The sequence below is a fragment of the Pan troglodytes genome, chromosome X (assembly GCF_028858775.2).
Source record: "Pan troglodytes isolate AG18354 chromosome X, NHGRI_mPanTro3-v2.0_pri, whole genome shotgun sequence".
NCBI classification, from domain to species: Eukaryota; Metazoa; Chordata; class Mammalia; order Primates; family Hominidae; genus Pan; species Pan troglodytes.
The window spans coordinates 92,893,722-92,913,651 of NC_072421.2; the positions used below are offsets into that span (position 1 = coordinate 92,893,722).

The window sequence follows — 19,930 nt, forward strand, 5'->3', positions numbered from 1 at the left end:
ACAAATGGAATCTAATGAAACTAAAAATCTGCACAGCAAAGGAAACTATCAACAGAGTGAAAAGGCCAACCTACAGAATGGAAAAAAATTTGCAAACTGTACATCTGACAAAGGTCTAATATCTACAATCTATAACAAATTCAAACAAATTTATAAAAAAAACACCACCCCATTAAAAAGTGGGCAAAGGACATAAGCAGACGCTTTTCAATAGAAGACATACATATGGCCAACAATTATATAAAAAATAACTCATGACACTGATCATAAGATAAAATAAAATAAAAACCACAGTGAGATACCATCTCACAACAGTGGCAATGGCTGTTATTAAAAAGTCAAAAAATAACAGATGCTGGTTAGGTTGCAGAGGAAAAGGAATGTTTATACATTATTGGCAGGAGTTTAAATTAGTTCAACCATTACAGAAGACAGTGTGGCAATTCCTCAAAGACATAAAAACAGAAATACCATTCAACCCAGCAATCCCATTACTGGGTATATACTTAAAGGAAAATATATCATTCTATCATAAGGGCACATGCACACATATGTTCATTGTAGCACTATTTACAATAGCACAGACATAGAATCAACCTAAATGCTTATCAGTGGTAGGCTGGATAAAGAAAATGTGGTACATATGCACCATGGAATACTTTGCAGCCATAAAAAGAATAAGGTAGTGTCCTTTGCAGCACCATGGTTGGAAGTGGAGACCTATCCTTAGCAAACTAACCCAGGAACAGCAAACCAAATACTGCATGTTCTCACTTATAAGTGGGAGCTCACATGAGATCACATGAGCACATAGAGGGGACTGACACACACTGTGGTCTATCGGAAGGTGGAGGGTAGAAGGAGAGAGATAATAAGGACAAATAACTATTTGGTTCTAGACTTAATACCTGGGTAACAAAATAATCTGTACATCAAACCCCCATGACACAAGTTTACCTGTATAACAAACTTACACATGTACCCCTGAACTTAAAATAAAAGTTTAAAAAAATTTGATTGATAAAAAGTTTTAATTGATGTTTGCACCTCATGGCTTTTCAGAGCCTCTAATATGGTAATATCTGTTATGTTTTTCTGAGGGAAATACGATAAGAAGCTCCAACATCTTGCAAATTTATGAACATTCAGAGCAGTTGAGTATTCCCCAATTTGTATAGCCCTTAAAGTTTTCAAGGAGTGAGTTGGGCAATTGACTTGGTCCTTCCAGATATGGAACTGTTGAATTTAGTAAAATGCAGTAGTTGTACTAGAGAATAAATTGCATCATTAAATCATTAAATAAATTTAAGTCATACTTGCTTTGTCCTTCTGTTCCACTTCCAACAAAAAAATACTTTATTAAACACAAGTATACATGGTATATAGCCCCATTTTCTTTCCTAAGAAACAATAAATATCATTCATAATTCTATTTGAAGTCTATGTAATAAGCTACTTTTAAAAAGAAGTATAAAAAGTAAAAGCAGTTAGAAATCAACAAGATGTCAAAATTTGAACACCAAAACAAAATTCACTTGGTGATACTCTCTGTGATATTCTCTTTATTATTATTATTTTCACACATTCTAACACAATATGCACTAAATGATTTTTCATGGTTTTGTTAAATCTGAATATGACTTATGATACTGTTTTGCTCAAGATAAGTAAGATCATGGATCCCTTGTTTAGAACCAAATTATTATGTTGCATGATATCAAAGCTTGCTTTTTAAAAATAAATTTGTAAAAAAAAAAAGTCATCCATACTCTCTGCCTTTCAGTTTGTGCTAATAACATTGGCCTTTGTACTTTCACAGTGAATTCCAAGATTAAACATTCAGCATAACAAAAAATTAATAGTACTTACCCCCAAAATAGCCTCAATGTACCCAACACATAAGTAATAACTAATATAAATATTTGTGTAAGAACTTCATAGCAAAATCTAGCACTAAGATAAACGTCTTAAGGACTATGGCCATGCCAAAAAATAAAAGCACAATAATCTTTTAATCAACAGCCGTATTTGTCCTATTACATATAAAGCAATCAGGCTATATATTCTCATTACCTTTCAGGCACTTCCTCTAAAAGAAATGTTTGACCTGTATGCAACAATGCAGTTTATTACATTTAACTCTCACTACCAAATGCAATAGAGCACCAAACATAGATGGGCAATAAAAAATAATTTTGGCTCCTACAGAATTATTTATGAAGTTGCAATACCCTATATAGTTGGCTGCTACTGGATACCTACTTATTGACTATTTGTGGCAAAACTGTGAGAGAGTGAAGGAAGAGCCTGCATAATTTTTCCTGCATGGATCAGGGCCAGTATGAATCTGCAGTGTTTTAACTTTCTCTCTCATTTTAAGTATATTTATTCCCCTACATATAGCAGGGCATATAAAAGAGAACAGAGCTCAAAACCCTATCCCCTAGGACAGAGTTTATATTAGTGCTTTCTGTTTCTTAGTGATTGTATCTCAGATGCCCTAAACTCTGAACTTCATGTCTGGATTCGCTAAACCCATCCCGACTGTAATGATTCTCTGAGTTCAATCTGTGGCCAGTAAGTGCCTGAGTTTTCTAACCTCACCTCTCTCTGAGAATGAAAGAAAGTAGAACAAATCTTTATTGGCTACTTCAGATGTTCATGACACCTTCACATATTTTGTCTCATTTTATCCCACAATCACACTGCAAGAAATGAATTTTTTCATTTAAAAAACAGAGAAACTGAAGTTCAGAGAAGTAAACTCACTTACTTGTCAAGGTAATTCTACTATATCAGTGGTGCAGTAATCCAGCCTCATTTACCTAAGTCCAGACCTAGGATCAAGTCATCGTGAATTAAATGTGAAATAACTTTTTAACCTTTATAATCCAGGGAAATCTTTATATTGAAGAGTTCTATTCACCTCCCTGCTTACACCCACATCTCAATGGAAAGAACACTGAATTATAATTTGGAAGGCAAAGGTTTCCATTCCTTTGTGACCTTAGGCGGAAGATGGACTCACTCTGGGTCCCTGTTTAATTATTTCTGAAGCAGGGCCAGTTTTCTTGCCCTAATTAACTTGTAGGTATATTGTGAGGAAAAAGACAATACATATTAAAATGCTTTGTAAATGATAAAGCACTACCGAAACGTAATCATCATGATCATGACGATGATCATGATTATAATGAACATCATTACCAGGGAGATGTTACATTGTTCTTCCCCAGATCCAGACAAGTCCTTCTTATGTGGACTTCACAGCCCCAGGTTTATAATGTGCAAACTTCTGGGACTACATGACAAGAAGGATAATGATTTCCCTTTTTGTGAATCCTTGCATTTTTTCAGACTACTGAAAATCTTTAGCAGAGAAGTCTCAGAGGGTTTCTGACAACCTATTTTCTCCTACTGCAGTTGCGGAGAATAAGATTTATTGGCGTTAAAGCAAAATGGGTTCTTTTCAGTTGAAGCATTTCCCAAATAAATGTCTTTAAAATTTGATTTTATAGGCAGTGGTCTATAACTTTATTGAAGTGTTCTCTCTTTCTCTGTCTCTCCATCTCTCTGTCTCTGTCTCTCCATCTCTCTCTCTCTCTCCAATCTCTGGAGGTACGTGACCCATCCTCTGTATTATTCTTCATCCTCTCTAATAAACAGTTAGTTCCTAGTTTTTTATTCCTTAGCTTTATGACTAGATCATAAGCACATGCGCACAGAGGACATACTAGCTCCTGAGGCTAGTGTGCATGTTGCTATTCCTATTGTACTTTGAATTTTAGAGGGCTTCCAGTATCCTACTCTTTAATAAAGTGTGTTAGAAATGTAGACAGTATTAATAAACTACCCTCAATTCATTGACATCTAAAAAGAAAATCACTATAAAACACTTATTTCAAGAAATTACTTCAATTGCTCTTAGTGTACTCAGGATGTGGGCATTCCTGTGCAATTTTTACAAACACATAGTGTGAAAGAAATATGTCTTTAACACACTTAATTTAACTCAACATTATGTTATAAATACATATATCTTTTCTGTATATATGTATTCCAATGGCCTTAAGGATCTAAAATATAAGAGATAGAGTCCCCTAATTCTGTTCATCAAAAAGCATTACTGCACACGGTCTTTGAGCTGAGTCGAGGTGGACGCTTCGAACGCAGTCGCCCCACAGCCGCTGATTCCCCCCGCATCGCCTCCCGTGGAAGCCCAGGCCCGCTTCGCAGCTTTCTCCCTTTGTCTCATAACCATGTCCACCAACGAGAATGCTAATACACCAGCTGCCCGTCTTCACAGATTCAAGAACAAGGGAAAAGACAGTACAGAAATGAGGCGTCGCAGAATAGAGGTCAATGTGGAGCTGAGGAAAGCTAAGAAGGATGACCAGATGCTGAAGAGGAGAAATGTAAGCTCATTTCCTGATGATGCTACTTCTCCGCTGCAGGAAAACCGCAACAACCAGGGCACTGTAAATTGGTCTGTTGATGACATTGTCAAAGGCATAAATAGCAGCAATGTGGAAAATCAGCTCCAAGCTACTCAAGCTGCCAGGAAACTACTTTCCAGAGAAAAACAGCCCCCCATAGACAACATAATCCGGGCTGGTTTGATTCCGAAATTTGTGTCCTTCTTGGGCAGAACTGATTGTAGTCCCATTCAGTTTGAATCTGCTTGGGCACTCACTAACATTGCTTCTGGGACATCAGAACAAACCAAGGCTGTGGTAGATGGAGGTGCCATCCCAGCATTCATTTCTCTGTTGGCATCTCCCCATGCTCACATCAGTGAACAAGCTGTCTGGGCTCTAGGAAACATTGCAGGTGATGGCTCAGTGTTCCGAGAATTGGTTATTAAGTACGGTGCAGTTGACCCACTGTTGGCTCTCCTTGCAGTTCCTGATATGTCATCTTTAGCATGTGGCTACTTACGTAATCTTACCTGGACACTTTCTAATCTTTGCCGCAACAAGAATCCTGCACCCCCGAGAGATGCTGTTGAGCAGATTCTTCCTACCTTAGTTCGGCTCCTGCATCATGATGATCCAGAAGTATTAGCAGATACCTGCTGGGCTATTTCCTACCTTACTGATGGTCCAAATGAACGAATTGGCATGGTCGTGAAAACAGGAGTTGTGCCCCAACTTGTGAAGCTTCTAGGAGCTTCTGAATTGCCAATTGTGACTCCTGCCCTAAGAGCCATAGGGAATATTGTCACTGGTACAGATGAACAGACTCAGGTTGTGATTGATGCAGGAGCACTCGCCGTCTTTCCCAGCCTGCTCACCAACCCCAAAACTAACATTCAGAAGGAAGCTACGTGGACAATGTCAAACATCACAGCCGGCCGCCAGGACCAGATACAGCAAGTTGTGAATCATGGATTAGTCCCATTCCTTGTCAGTGTTCTCTCTAAGGCAGATTTTAAGACACAAAAGGAAGCTGTGTGGGCCGTGACCAACTATACCAGTGGTGGAACAGTTGAACAGATTGTGTACCTTGTTCACTGTGGCATAATAGAACCGTTGATGAACCTGTTATCTGCAAAAGATACCAAGATTATTCTGGTTATCCTGGATGCCATTTCAAATATCTTTCAGGCTGCTGAGAAACTAGGTGAAATTGAGAAACTTAGTATAATGATTGAAGAATGTGGAGGCTTAGACAAAATTGAAGCTCTACAAAACCATGAAAATGAGTCTGTGTATAAGGCTTCGTTAAGCTTAATTGAGAAGTATTTCTCTGTAGAGGAAGAGGAAGATCAAAACGTTGTACCAGAAACTACCTCTGAAGGCTACACTTTCCAAGTTCAGGATGGGGCTCCTGGGACCTTTAACTTTTAGATCATACAGCTGAGACATACATTTGTCGTGTACTATGTTTGGTATTTTGTCTTATTGTTTCTCTACTAAGAACTCTTTTTTAAATGTGGTTTGTTACTGTAGCACTTTTTACACTGAAACTATACTTGAACAGTTCCAACTGTACATACATACTGTATGAAGCTTGTCCTTTGGCTAGGTTTCTAATTTCTATGTGGAATTTCCTATCTTGCAGCATCCTGTAAATAAACATTCAAGTCCACCCTTAAAAAAAAAAAAAAAAAAAAAAAAAAAAAAAAAAAAAAAGCATTACTATGTATTTTATATAGGTGTGCATCATATATTAATCATTGCAGAAAGAGCTATATTATCTTGATTCTTTTCAATCTTATTTTTTCTTGTGTACAAGTGGTACATAACTTTTAATTGCTAGTGGGAATTCTTGATTTCAAATATCAGAATTTCTGTCTTTATTAAATTAATCCTTCATGTACTACGAAAGTTTAACCAGTTCATTATTATGATTAATGGCTGTTTTCTTGGAATAAATGATTGTTCAATACAATCCAATATATTAATTGAACTTCCAATATATATACAATGTAGTAGACACTTCAGTGGATAGACAAATTAGTGAAAAGGGCACAATCCCCATGCCTACAAAGCTTAAACCACAATAGTGGTAAATGAGGCAATGACTTATTAATATAAAACAAGGACAAGTATAATTTCTGACAAGAAAAGATGCTTTAAATATAACCAGCTTCCTATAATAGTAATACGAATCAAATATCCATGAATTTATCTAAATGCCTTTGTAAACCATTATGTTTTTTGTTATATTCAGTATGTATCACCTTCTGATATATCACTTTTCTTTTGATTTTTTTTCATATAATAGTATGTTTTAGGCTACAATGAGTATCCAAAAATGGGGTATTCTGATTTTATATATTTTAATTATATCATGCCTTTACTTCAATCATTCCAGGCTGAATATTGCAAAATTTGCAGTCTATTTATACAGGGAAGGCAGTACATCCATTTGCTTATAGTTTCTTTTTTTATTATGACAAATGTAAAATGATTCTGTTTCCAAATATAAAGGTATCATAGTCACAAAAACACAATTTAGAGAATATTGTATGCATTAAAATTGATAGAATATTGAATGTTGCCAAAATAATATTTTAAGATTCAAAGCTCTTTCACTCAGGGAGGTCAAAGTACATCTTAAGCAATATTTAATCTCTTAAAAAACAAGAAAGTGGGAAATATCATCATTCAGAGGATGACTTCTTTCCTTTGACCACAGCCATTTAAAAACTACTTGGAAGTCTGAGTAAAACAGACTCTGACAATACTTTACTGAATAAAGTGTTACTTTTAAAAGATAAAAATTTTGTGAATATAAAGTATTGCAGGTTGTATTAGTCCGTTTTCATGCGGCTGATAAAGGCATACCTGAGACTGGAAATAAAAATAGGTTTAATTAGACTTACAATTCCACATGGCTGGGAAGGCCTCAGAATTATGGTGGGAGGTGAGAGGCACTTCTTACATGGCAGCAGCAAGAGAAAATGAGAAAGATGCAAAAGCAGAAACCCCTGATCAAATCATCAGATCTCGTGAGACTTACTACCATGAGAACAGTATGGGGGAACCACTCCCATGATTCAAATTATCTCGAACCGGGTTCCTCCGACAACCTGTGGGAATTATGGGAGTACAATTCCAGATGAGATTTGGTGGGGACACAGAGCCAAACCATATCACATGTGCATTCCCAAAAACTGAAAAATACTGCTAAGTAAAATAGAGAAAAAGTACTAACATGCATATTTCCGCACCCAGAAATATCTTTATTAAAATTTTGGTTTATGTTTTCCAACCTATTTCTGTGTATGTGTGGGTGTGAGCGTGTTAAAAAAATGTGAGCATTCTCCACAAAGTCTTATATACTGTTTTTTATTTTACAAAACACAAATTTGACTGTGTAATAAATACAATTGGCCTTCTGTATCCATGAGTTTCATAGATTCAACCAACCATACATTGAAAATGTTTGGAAAAAATATATAAATAATAATACAAGAACAGAAAATAACACTTTAAAAAACAAATATAACCACTATTTACCTAAAATTTACATTTTATTAGGTGTTTCAAACAATCTAGAGATAATTTAAAGTATGTGAGAGGATATGCATAAGTTATATGTAAATACTATGCCATTTTATATAAGAGACTTAAGCATCTATGGATTTTGGTATCCATGAGGAATCCTGGAACCAAACCCTCACAGATACTGAAGGACGAATGTGTTTTTTTGTCTTTTCTTTTTTTTTTTTTAATTATACTGTAAGTTCCAGGGTACATGTGCACAACGTGCAGGATTGTTACATAGGTACACACGTGCCATGTTGGTTTGCTGTACCCATTAACTCGTCATTTACATTAGGTATTTCTCCTAATGCTATCCCTCTCCCTGCCCCCCACCCCATGACAGGCCCCAGGGTGTGATGTTCCCCACCCCGTGACCAAATGTTCTCACTGTTCTATTCCCACCTATGAGTGAGAACATGTGGTGTTTGGTTTTCTGTCCTTGTGATAGTTTGCTCAGAATGATGGTTTCCAGCTGCATCTATGTCCCTGCAAAGGACATGAACTCATCCTTTTTTATGGCTGCAAAATAATCCATGGTGCATATGTGCCACATTTTCTTAATCCAGTCTATCATTGATGGACATTTGGGTTGGTTCCAAGTCTTTGCTATTGTGAATAGTGCTGCTAAACATACATGTGCATATGTCTTTATAGCAGCATGATTTATAATCCTTTGGGTATATACCCAGTAATGAGATTGCTGGGTCACATGGTATTTCTAGTTCTAGATCCTTAGGGAATCGCCACACTGTCTTCCACAATGGTTGAACTAGTTTACACTCCCACCAACGGTATAAAAGCGTTCGAATGTGTTTTTCATAAAGCTGAAATTTAAATGTTGGCCAGTAGTCTTCTGTGTGAACATACCTAAATGTACATAACTATTTTACTTTTATTTTCTTTTATTTTCAATTATTTCCTTATAAATAACATTGTGATTAATATTCCTGTGCATAAACATGATGCCGATTACTAATTATTTACTAAGCTTCAATTACTATACGTGAATTATAAGTCAAAAGGTATAAACAATGTTTGAATCCTTATACACACTGCCAAATAGCTCTCTAAATAAGCCATCTCAACTTAGACTACCACCAGCTCAAAAGCCCTGGACCCCCCTCACTATATTCCACCCAGAGACAGATGACGGTTTTCATTCCTGACTAACAAATAAACAAAAACAAAAAGACTTTTTTACTTATAAAAATATGTAACACAAGTTATGTATTTCCAGGGCTGAGAGAATGTTCAATTTTAAAATAGGCAAAATCTATAATGTTGCTATCTCTTTTTCTGTCACATTTCTCTCTACATCTAGTATTCCTTCTTCCTATTTTCACCCACATGAAGCAAGATAGCTCATACTGCAATTTTTTACTCTTTTTAGAAAGATAAATTTTGACGTACAATATTAAAGAATGCTAAAATTCCTATCATTAAACAGTAAAACAAAATATTTAGTGTGAAGCCTCCCTGATGTACACTAAACTTCCAACGATTTCAACTATCACTTATTTGTTTAAGGCTAAAGGCTGCCTTGTACACTTCTACATGGAAGGGTGCCTATCACCTGCCAGGTACTATACTTACACTTTATGTAATCTCACTCAATCCTTAGTATAATCATTTGAAGTGGGTATTTTTTTTTTCATATTATATAGATAAAGAAAGTAAAGCACAGTGGGGTGAAGTAATTTGCTCAAAGTCACATAGCCCTTAGAAATAATTCAGCTTGGTAGAGAAGATGTATCTAGTCCACTGACTTCTTTGCCCTCATCTCTCAAAGCTCTCCTCCTAATTCTAAATCTAATCACACGTTTATTTCAGTTTTCTCAGCACTCATTAATGTTCTCTTTTGCCTTGTCTATTTGTATTTGAAATTACCTACATAGCTCCTAATATTAGTCCTCCAAACTCTTCATTCTACAGGTTAAATTTTGGAGGTTACTTTGTTTAAACAAACTTCCCTAACTCTCTTCTATCTCGGTTAAATACGTCTCCTATCTGGTCTTAGCGTACACTTGTATGGGTGCTAATAAAGCACATACAATGTTGAGTCACGGATACTTTGTTAAACCACCCAGCTCTCTTTGAGAACTTAGGTACTTAGTCCTCCAGCTGCTTACAAACATTGGTAGCTGAGCCTTTACCTTAAGACCATACCTCCTTTCCTGAAGTACACAACATTCAATGACTGGCAAATGCAGGTATGTAAAGGTCCAGAATCACTGCCTCAAGGTGACATAACTTTGAAGATCATATCCATTCTAGAGTATCCAGAGGGACCTGCTGAGGTCTTTGTTAACATTTTATCTGGTTCAGCTCCCTCTGTCCAATCTTTTTGTCTTCTGCCCCTCGTAGGTGTTGATTCTGAGAGTATCTTACCTGCCCACATAACAAATGTGGCATGCAAATCTACATCTCATAGACTTTTCTTAAAGAAGACAACAAAAATAGTCAATATTTTAACTGATTTCTTTCTTGGCTATTTACCTCAATAAACTATAAATCAAAGAGAGCTTTTGTTCTCCATCATCTCCACAGTCTTTCTCAATAAATACTGATTGAATAAATGCATGAATGAAAAAGAGTTACAATTCAAACTCATAATTGTTGGACACAAAAGTCCGAGTTTCTTCCACTATGGAGTATAGCACTGCCCTCTTAAGGAGATGAGACATAAAATAGGAGAGAAAAAAATACACTTACGCGAAGACTATTCAGCTTCATGTCTTTTCAATCTAGAGGACAAAAACAAAGAGCAGAAAATAAGCCTTTCAGAAAACACAGAATATTTCATTGTTTAAACAAAGTTAGTCTTTATGTAAATAAAACATATAATTTCCTAAATAATTAAGCCAACCAGTCAAATTACGTAGCTTAAAAAAATCTATTGTGTATTAATTGTCTTAATTAAAACCAGGAACTCAATTCTTCCTTCAAGGATATTAGAGTATTCTCATTTATTTCTTCTATCCTCAATTATGCTATACTCCTTGAACTGATGAGAATATTTGTCTAATGTGAATCTATAAAACACTAAGCATAGTAAATACCATAGTTTCACACCTATGCCACATTTCCCTAGTAATCCCCAAATGAACATCAAAAACATTCAAAACTGATTAAGATAATATAGTAGTATATTATAAATGGACTACCATAAAGCCTGCAGTTAAATTTGAAGGAAAAGTTAATGTATAAAACCCTACTTAATTTGGGGGCCAAAATAGAGATACCATAATAGAAGATGCATAACCTTCAATACTTTTCAAATGCTCTTACTTTCACAAATAAAAATTAAATTCAACAGTTATCTCCATGTAAAATTTATATGTAAAATGCAAATTTTACTACAATTGTGAAATTCAACCTTTCTATGAATAACACATACATATATGCATACATGTTAATACTCATGTGTATTTATGTACATTTGAGCTAGCATAGAATTCCATTATTTGCACTCAAGAATGAAATAGGATTATTCAAAATAATCTTAGAAACCTAAGCCCAGCAACAAATAAAATCATATTCTTAAGGACAATTGTGGGTGTCATAGCGTAATCATCTTTTTTGCCAATGAAATAAAGCACAGTGTGAAACATTTTCTGTCTCTTCAAAACAGTCTTATGTAATTTCATGATTGAATATGAATTTGAGCTACCATGAATAATTGAAATGAAATGGTAATTATTAAAAAAGAAGTTGAATCTTAGACTATTATTAACATGATTTGTATAATATGCCCCTGCTATATTTAAAAACAAATGGGATTTATAGTCATACTAGTCTGAATTACAGCAAATCTCAATTTTGATCTTTGGTTTCTATAACTAGTTAGGCCAAATGATTCACTGAGACACAATTGTATGGGCAAGAAATTTAGATATGAGCAAGGAGAACATGGAAAGAATACCATACTGAAATGATACAGGAGCTAGAAATAAATTATTTAGACAGTGAGGGTAAGAGAGTCCTCAGTAAGGTTTCCTTTTAATTAAAAGCAGCCTTGAAAAGGCTAGCTAGGGGTCAAGCATGGCCAGCTTCTTCAAATATTATGTAAATGGCATACCTGGCCTGACCAATCTCTTGGGCCTTATGTAAATCAGACAGTGCCTCCTCAAGCTCATCTATAAAACCCCATGCATTTAACCATGAAACTGGGAGACACACTCAGGATCCACTCTCTCTCTGCAGGAGAGAGAGATTTTCTCTTTTCTCTCTCCTATTAAACCTCCACTCTGAATCTCACTTCTTCTGTGTCTGCATCCTCAGTTTCCTTGGAGTGAGACAATTCTTGGGTATTTACCCAAGAAAACAACACTGCTTCAGAATCACTCAATCTCTTTGTTAGAATGTTATGATTCATAATCGATAAGAAATGATTATACAAGGAATGAAAAGCAATAACCAGAAAAAGGTAACAATAAAAGTGTTTTTTTTTTTTTTGCCATTCACCTTCAGGTTTATCCTTGCTTACACCAAAACGATTAATAAATTAATTTAATTCCACATATAAATCAATCGTATTATTACAACTACCAGAGGATATTTAAATGTTTTTTTCTTTTATTTAGAAAGCTTTGTTGGAATAGTACCCATTAGTAAACATATCACCAAATTTGAAACAGCTTACACATTTAAACCTAAAGACAATAAAGAGAAAAAATTCACCAAAAGTGTATGCATATGACCGAGGTAAGTGACTGCTCACATTATTTCAGCCTCATATGCAAAGGTAAATATCAATGTCAGAAAAAAATTAGGCCAAATGTGGCTGCTCACGTCTGTAATCTCAGCACGTTGGGAGGCTGAGGTGGGAGGATTGCTTGAGGCTGGAAGTTCAAGACCAGCCTGGGAAACATAGTGAGACCCCTCATCTCTACAAAAAATTCAAAAATTAGCTTAGTGTACTGTTTCTTACCTGTAGTCCTAGCTACCTGAGAGGCTGAGGTGTGAGGATCTCTTGAACCCAGGACTTTAAGGTTGCAGCGAGCTATGATTAAGCCTTTGCTCTCCAGATTGGGTGACACAACAAGATCTTGTCTCAAATTTTTTTTTTGTTTGTTTATTATAGAAGAAAGAAAATAAAGGAAAGAGGTGAAGCAAGATGAAGGAATAGAATGCTCCATGAATCATCTCCATGGCAATTTAACAACTATCTACACAAAATGAGCACCTTTATAATAACCAAAAATCAGGTGAGCACTCACAGTACATGATTCTACTTTCATGTCACTGAAAAAGACAGTGAGTGGGTAGAAAAAACAGTCTTGAATCACCAATGCCCACTCTACCCTCATCCTCCAGCTGTGATGGTGTGCTGTTAAAAGCGTTCCTGTGCTCTGGGGAGACGGAAGTCAGCAATTGTGAGTCATTGAACTCACCGCTACCCTGTTACAGCAGAAAGTAAAACTGAACCAAACTGAGATAATGCCCACCCACTGAGGAGCATTGAAACCAGCTCCAGACAGAGAAGAATCACCAATCCCAGTAGTCAGAACTTGAGATCCTGCAAGCCTTACCACAATGGGCTAAAGTGCTGTGTGACTCAAAATAAACTTCAAAGGCAGTCTAGGCCTAAAAGACTGCAAATCCTAGTTGAGTACTAGTGCTGAACTGGGCCCAGAGCCAGAGAACTAAGTGGACAAGTAATCTACAGGGACAACAGGGCAGCTAAGGGAGTGCTGGCATCAACGCTTCTCTAACCTCAGGCTGCACAGCACGAGGCTCCCAGATAGACCCCTTTACTCTGCATAAAGAGAGAGAAAAGAAGAGTGTGTAGGACTTTGTCTTGCATCTTGGATACCAACTCAGCCACAGCTGACTAAGGTATTGATCAGAGTCGTGAGGTCCCCGTTCCAGGACATAGCTGTGAGACATTTCTAGACACACCCTAGGCCAGAAGTGAGCTCTCTGCCTTGAAGGAAAGAACCCTGTCCTGGAAGAATTAATTATCTGCTAAGTGAAGAGGCTTTAGCCTCTGCAAAACCAGGAGTGATACCCAAATGCTACATTGAGAGCTTGGGCTGAGACTCTGAGACTTGCTGGGTTAAGATGAGAATAAGCATACTCCCAGCTGTGATGACTATGGGGCAAGACACCTTCTGCTTGACAAAAACAGAAAGAAAAGTAAAAGGGACTTGGATTTGCACCTTAGGTATTAGCTTAGTCATAGGGGGAGGGTAGAGCACTAAGCAGGATCTTGGGGTTCCTGATTCCAGTATTTGGCTTCTGAAAAGCATTTCTGGGCCTTTCCTGTACCAGAGTGATTCCCATTGCTCTGAAAGATGAGACCCATGCCAGGCAGCATTCACGACGAAAGCTGACTTAAGAGACATCAGGACTGAAGGAAACATTGGTGGTAGTCTGGTAGTAATCCCTGTGGGCCTGGTGACAGAGGCCATGAGGTAAGGCTCCTGTAACTTTAGAAAGGGGAGGAAAGAGTGAGAATGAATGTGTTTTGTGGCTTGAATGCCAGCTGAACAACAGTGTATTGGAACACCAGGCAGACTTCTAAGGTTTTCCAATCTAGTCCCTGGCTCCTGGATAGCACCTCTTGACATGCCCAGGACCTGTGGAAACTTGCCACCCTGAATGGAAAGACAAAAGCTTTGCTGGGTTTGCCACCTGATGATTGCCAACCTCAGGATCTTGAGCAAACTTAGGCTGTAGTGAGGGAAGTATTGCATCAGGCTTTGAGAAAGACCAAGTGCTGTGATTGAATCAGGTCTGACCCAGGAAAGTCCTAGTAGTGATGGCAACAGGGTGCTTGTGTTACACCTTTCCTAGCTTTAGCTGGCTTGGAACAGATCGAGAGACTCAGTTAGTTTGGTGTAAAATAAGGGAAGAGAACAAGAGTCTCTTCCTAGTAATCCAGAGAATTATTCAGGATCTCAACCAAGACTACAAAGGCAATATCTCTATGAGTATAGAACAATCACAGCAATACTAGGCTTGGAATGTCCCTTAAATAGGATACACCTTAGAGCACACACTTAAGTCTTTTCAAATATCTGGAATGCCTTCCCAAGAAGAACAGGTAAAAAGAAATCCAGATAGTGAAGAGCACAATAAATACCTAACTTTTTAATACCCAGACACAGACAAACAGGTATAAATACCAAGACAATCCAGAATAACATTACTTCCTCAAATGTACAAAATAAAGCAACAGGGATCAATCCTGGAGAAACACAGACATGTGACCTTTCAGACAGATAATTCAAAATAGCTGCTTTGAGAAAATTGTAAAAAATAGAATAATAGAGAGAAGGAATCAATAATTCTGTGAGATAAATTTAAAAAAGAAATTGCAGTAATTATATAGAATTAAGTAGAAACTCTGTGGCTGATAAATGCAATTGATGTACTGAAGAATGCATTTGAAAGTTTTAATAGCAGAACTGATTAAGTAGAATAAAAAGTTACCAAGCTTGAAGACAGGGTATTTGAAAATACAGTCAGAGAAGACAAAACATAAAAGAATAAAAAAGAACAAAGCATGCCTACATCATCCAGAAAATAGCCTCAAATGGGCAAATCTAAGAATTATTGGCACAAAAAATAGGTAGAGAAAGAGATAGGGGCAGAAAGCTTATTCAAAGGCATAATAACACAGAACTTCCCAAACCTAGAGATAAATATAAATATTCAAGTACAAGAAGGTTATAGAGTATCAAACAGATTTAACCAAAAGAAGAATACCTCAAAACATTTAATAGTCAGTTTCCCAGAGATTAAGGATAAAGAAACAATCCCAAAAGCAGCAAGAGGAAAGAAGCAAAGATTATACAATGCAGGCCAGGTGCAGTGGCTCATGACTGTAATACCAGCACTTTGGGAGGCTAAGGCGGGCAGATCACAAAGTCAGGAGATCGAGACCATCCTGGGTAACATGGTGAAACCCCGCCTTTACTAAAAATACAAAAAAATTAGCTGGGCATGGTGGCACGTGCCTGCAGTCCCAGCTACTTGGCAGGCTGAGGCAGGAGAATAGCTTGAACTGAGGAGGCAGAGGTTGCAGTGAGCCGAGATCACACCACTGCACTCCAGCCTGGGTGACATAGCAAGCCTCCATCTCAAAAAATAATAATAATATAATATACAATGCAGTTTCAATACATCTGGAAGCAGACTTTTCACTGAAATGCTTATATGTCAGTAGACAGTTGCATGACATATTTTAAGTGTTCAAGGAAAAAAATTCTACCCTAGGATAGTATATCTGGTAAAAAAAATATATATATATATACATAATGTGCATATTTTATATATAAATATAATTATATATTTATATTTTATACACAAATATATATTTATATATACCATATAAATATATATTTGTATATATATTTTATATATATACAATATTATATTGTATATTATATTGTAAATTATATTGTAAATTATAATATTGTAAATATTATATATTATATACAAATATATATTTATGTATACATATACTATTTATGTATACATAAATATATATTTATATATAAGATATAAATATATTTATATGGTATATGTTTATATATACCATATAAATATATACCTATATATTATAATTTTTTAATAATTTATATTATAAATATATATTTATATATAATACATAATTTATAATATTTGTATATTTTAATACTATAAACATATTCATATAGCATATATAATATATTTATATAGTATATAAGTATATAATTATATATTATATAAATGTATAATTTTATAGTATATATAATTTTATATTTATATAGTACATAAATATAGAATTATATATTATATAAATACATATTTATATATACTATATAAATATATAATTACATACTATATAAATATATATTTACATATTATATTATATATACCATATATACCATATATATTATATTATATATGGTATATTATATATACCATATATACCATATATATACCATATATACCATATACCATATAGTATATACCATATAATATATACCAAATTATATATTATAAATATATAAATATGTTTTTATATATAAAAATATATAAATATGTTTTTATATATAAAAACATATAAATATGTTTTTGTATATAAAAATATATAAATATGTTTTTGTATATAAAAATATATATATATTTTACCAGATATACTATCTTAGGTTAGAATTTTTTTCTTGAACAATTAAAATATGTCAGTTAAAACATAGTATAAATATATATTTATATAATACATATATTTTATATTAATATGTATATTTAAGCATATATATGCTTAAAATATGAAGAAGAAATACAGGCTTGTTTCCCAGGCTGGAGTGCAGTGGCATGATCTCAGCTCACTGCAACCTCTGCCTCCCGGGTTTAAGCGATTCTCCTGCCTCAGCCTCCCGAGTAGCTGGGATTACAGGTGTGCACCACCACGCCCAGCTAATTTTTTTTATTTTTACTAGAGACGGGGTTTCACCATGTTGGCCAGGTTGATCTTGAACTCCTGATCTCAGGTGATCCACCCACCTCAGCCTCCCAAAGTGCTGGGATTACAGGCATGGGAGCCACCGTGCCTGGCCAAACCTCTTTTCTTTATAGATTACCCCATCTTGAGTATGTCTTTATTAGCAGCATGAAAACAGACTAATACACCACCTTATAGCAAAATCAAACCCTCAAGGTCATCAAATACAACTTCAAAAATCCAAAGGTCACTAACTTCAAAGACTGAAGGAGCATAAGACCCCAAAGATGAGAACAAACCAGGACAAGAACTCTGATAACTCAAGCATCTAGAGTGCCTTCCTTCTTTCAAATGGCCACATAGTCTATCCAGCAAGGGTTCTAAAGTGGGCTAAAATAGCTGAAATGACAGAAATAAAATTAAGTATATGGATACAAATAAGGAATGTTGAGCTACAAAAATAATTTGAAACCTAACCCAAGAAAGCTAAGAATTATAATAAAATAAGGCAGGAGCTAAGAGACAAAATAGGCAGGATAGGAAAAAACAAAACCTCTGAGAAACATAAAATTATGTAAAGAAAACAAATATATGGCTCATTGGTGTCCCTGAAAGAGATGGGAATAATAGAACCAACTTGAAAAATATATTTTAATATACCATCCATGAGAAAGTTCCCAAACTAGCTAGCAAGGCAAAAATTCAAACTCAGGAAACGTAGACAGTAAGAGTGAAATACTCACAAGAAGATTATCCCCAGGACAGATAATCATCAGATTCTTCAAGGTTGAAATGAAAGAAAAAATGTTAAAGCTAGCTAGAGAGAAAGGTCAGGCCACCTACAAAAGGAAGCCCATCAGACTAATAGTGGACCTCTCAGCAGAAATCCTACAAGCCAGAGAAAATTGGGGGCGAATATTAAGCATTCTTAAACAAAATAAATTCCCACATAGCATTTTATATGTGGCCAAACTAAACTTAATAAGCAAAGGAGAAATAGGATCCTTTTCAGACAAGCAAATGCTGAGAGAATTTGTTACCACCAGACTTGCTGTACGAGAGCTCTTGAAGGAAGCACTAAATGTGAAAAAGAAAGTGCATTATCAGCTACTATGAAAACACACTGAAGTACACAGATCAGGACACTATAAAGCAACTACATAAACAAGTCTGCAAAATAATCAGCTAAAATAATGAGAGGGTCAAATCCATGCATATCAATACTAACCATGAATGTAAATGATGTAAATGGACTAAATACTCGAATTAAAATGCACAAAGTGGCCAGCAGGATAAAGAACCAAAACCCATTTGTATACTGTCTTCAAGAGACCCATCTCACATGCAATGACACACATAGCCTAAAAATAAAGGGATAGAGAAAAATCTACCAAGCAAACAAGAAAAAGACCAAAAAAAAAAAAAAAAAGACAGAAAAAAGCAGGAGTTGCAATCCTAATATCAGACAAAACAGAAAATAAACCAATGAAGATCAAAAAATACAAAGAAGGGCATTACATAATGGCAAAGCATTAAATTAAACAAGAAGACCTAACTATTCTAAAAATATATGCATCCACCAGGCGTGGTGGCTCATGCCTGTAATCCTAGCACTTTGGGAGGCCAAAGCGGGCATATCACCTGAGGTCAGGGGTTCAAGACCAGCCTGACAAACATGGAGAAAACCCATCTCTACTAAAAATAGACAAAATTAGCCAGGTGTGGTGATGCATGCCTGTAATCCCAGCTACTCAGGAGGCTGAGGCAGGAGAATCACTTGAACCTAGGAGGTGGAGGTTGCAGTGAGCCAGGATCTCACCATTGCACTCCAGCCTGGGCAACAAGAGCATAAATAAATAAATAAATAAGCACCCAATGCAGGAGTATCCAGATTAATAAAGTAATTTTCTAGAAACCTTCAAAGACACTTAGACTCCCACACAACAAAAAGGGAAGAATTTTATACCCCAATGACAATATTAAACAGATCATCAAGATAGAAAATTAACAAATATATTTATAACCTAAACTCAGAACTGTATCAAACGGACCTGATAGATGCCAACAGAACTCTTCATCCCCAAACAACAGAATGTAACTTATTCTCATGGCACATACTCTAAAATCAGTCACACACTCAGAACTAAAACACTCCTGAGCAAATGCAAAAGAACTGAAATTATAACAACCAATCTCTTGGATCATAGCACAGTCAAATTAGAAATGAAGACTAAGAAATTCACTCAAAACCATACAATTCCACAGAAATTGGATCACTTGCTCCTGAATGACTTTTCAGTAAATAATAAAATTAAGGCAGAAATCAACAGATTCTTTAAAATAATGAGAACAAAGATATACCATACCAGAATTTCTGAGACACAGCTAAGGAAGTGTCAAAAGTAAAGTTTACAGCATGAAATACTCAAATCAAAAAGTTAGAAAAATCTCAGTTTAACAATCTAACATCACAACTATAAGAACTAGAGAACCAAAAATGTAA

General features: G+C 35.5%; 1 pseudogene; it reads left to right on the forward strand.

The window, feature by feature from the left end:
• Positions 4,130-6,095, forward strand: LOC749664 (karyopherin subunit alpha 2 pseudogene; annotated as a pseudogene).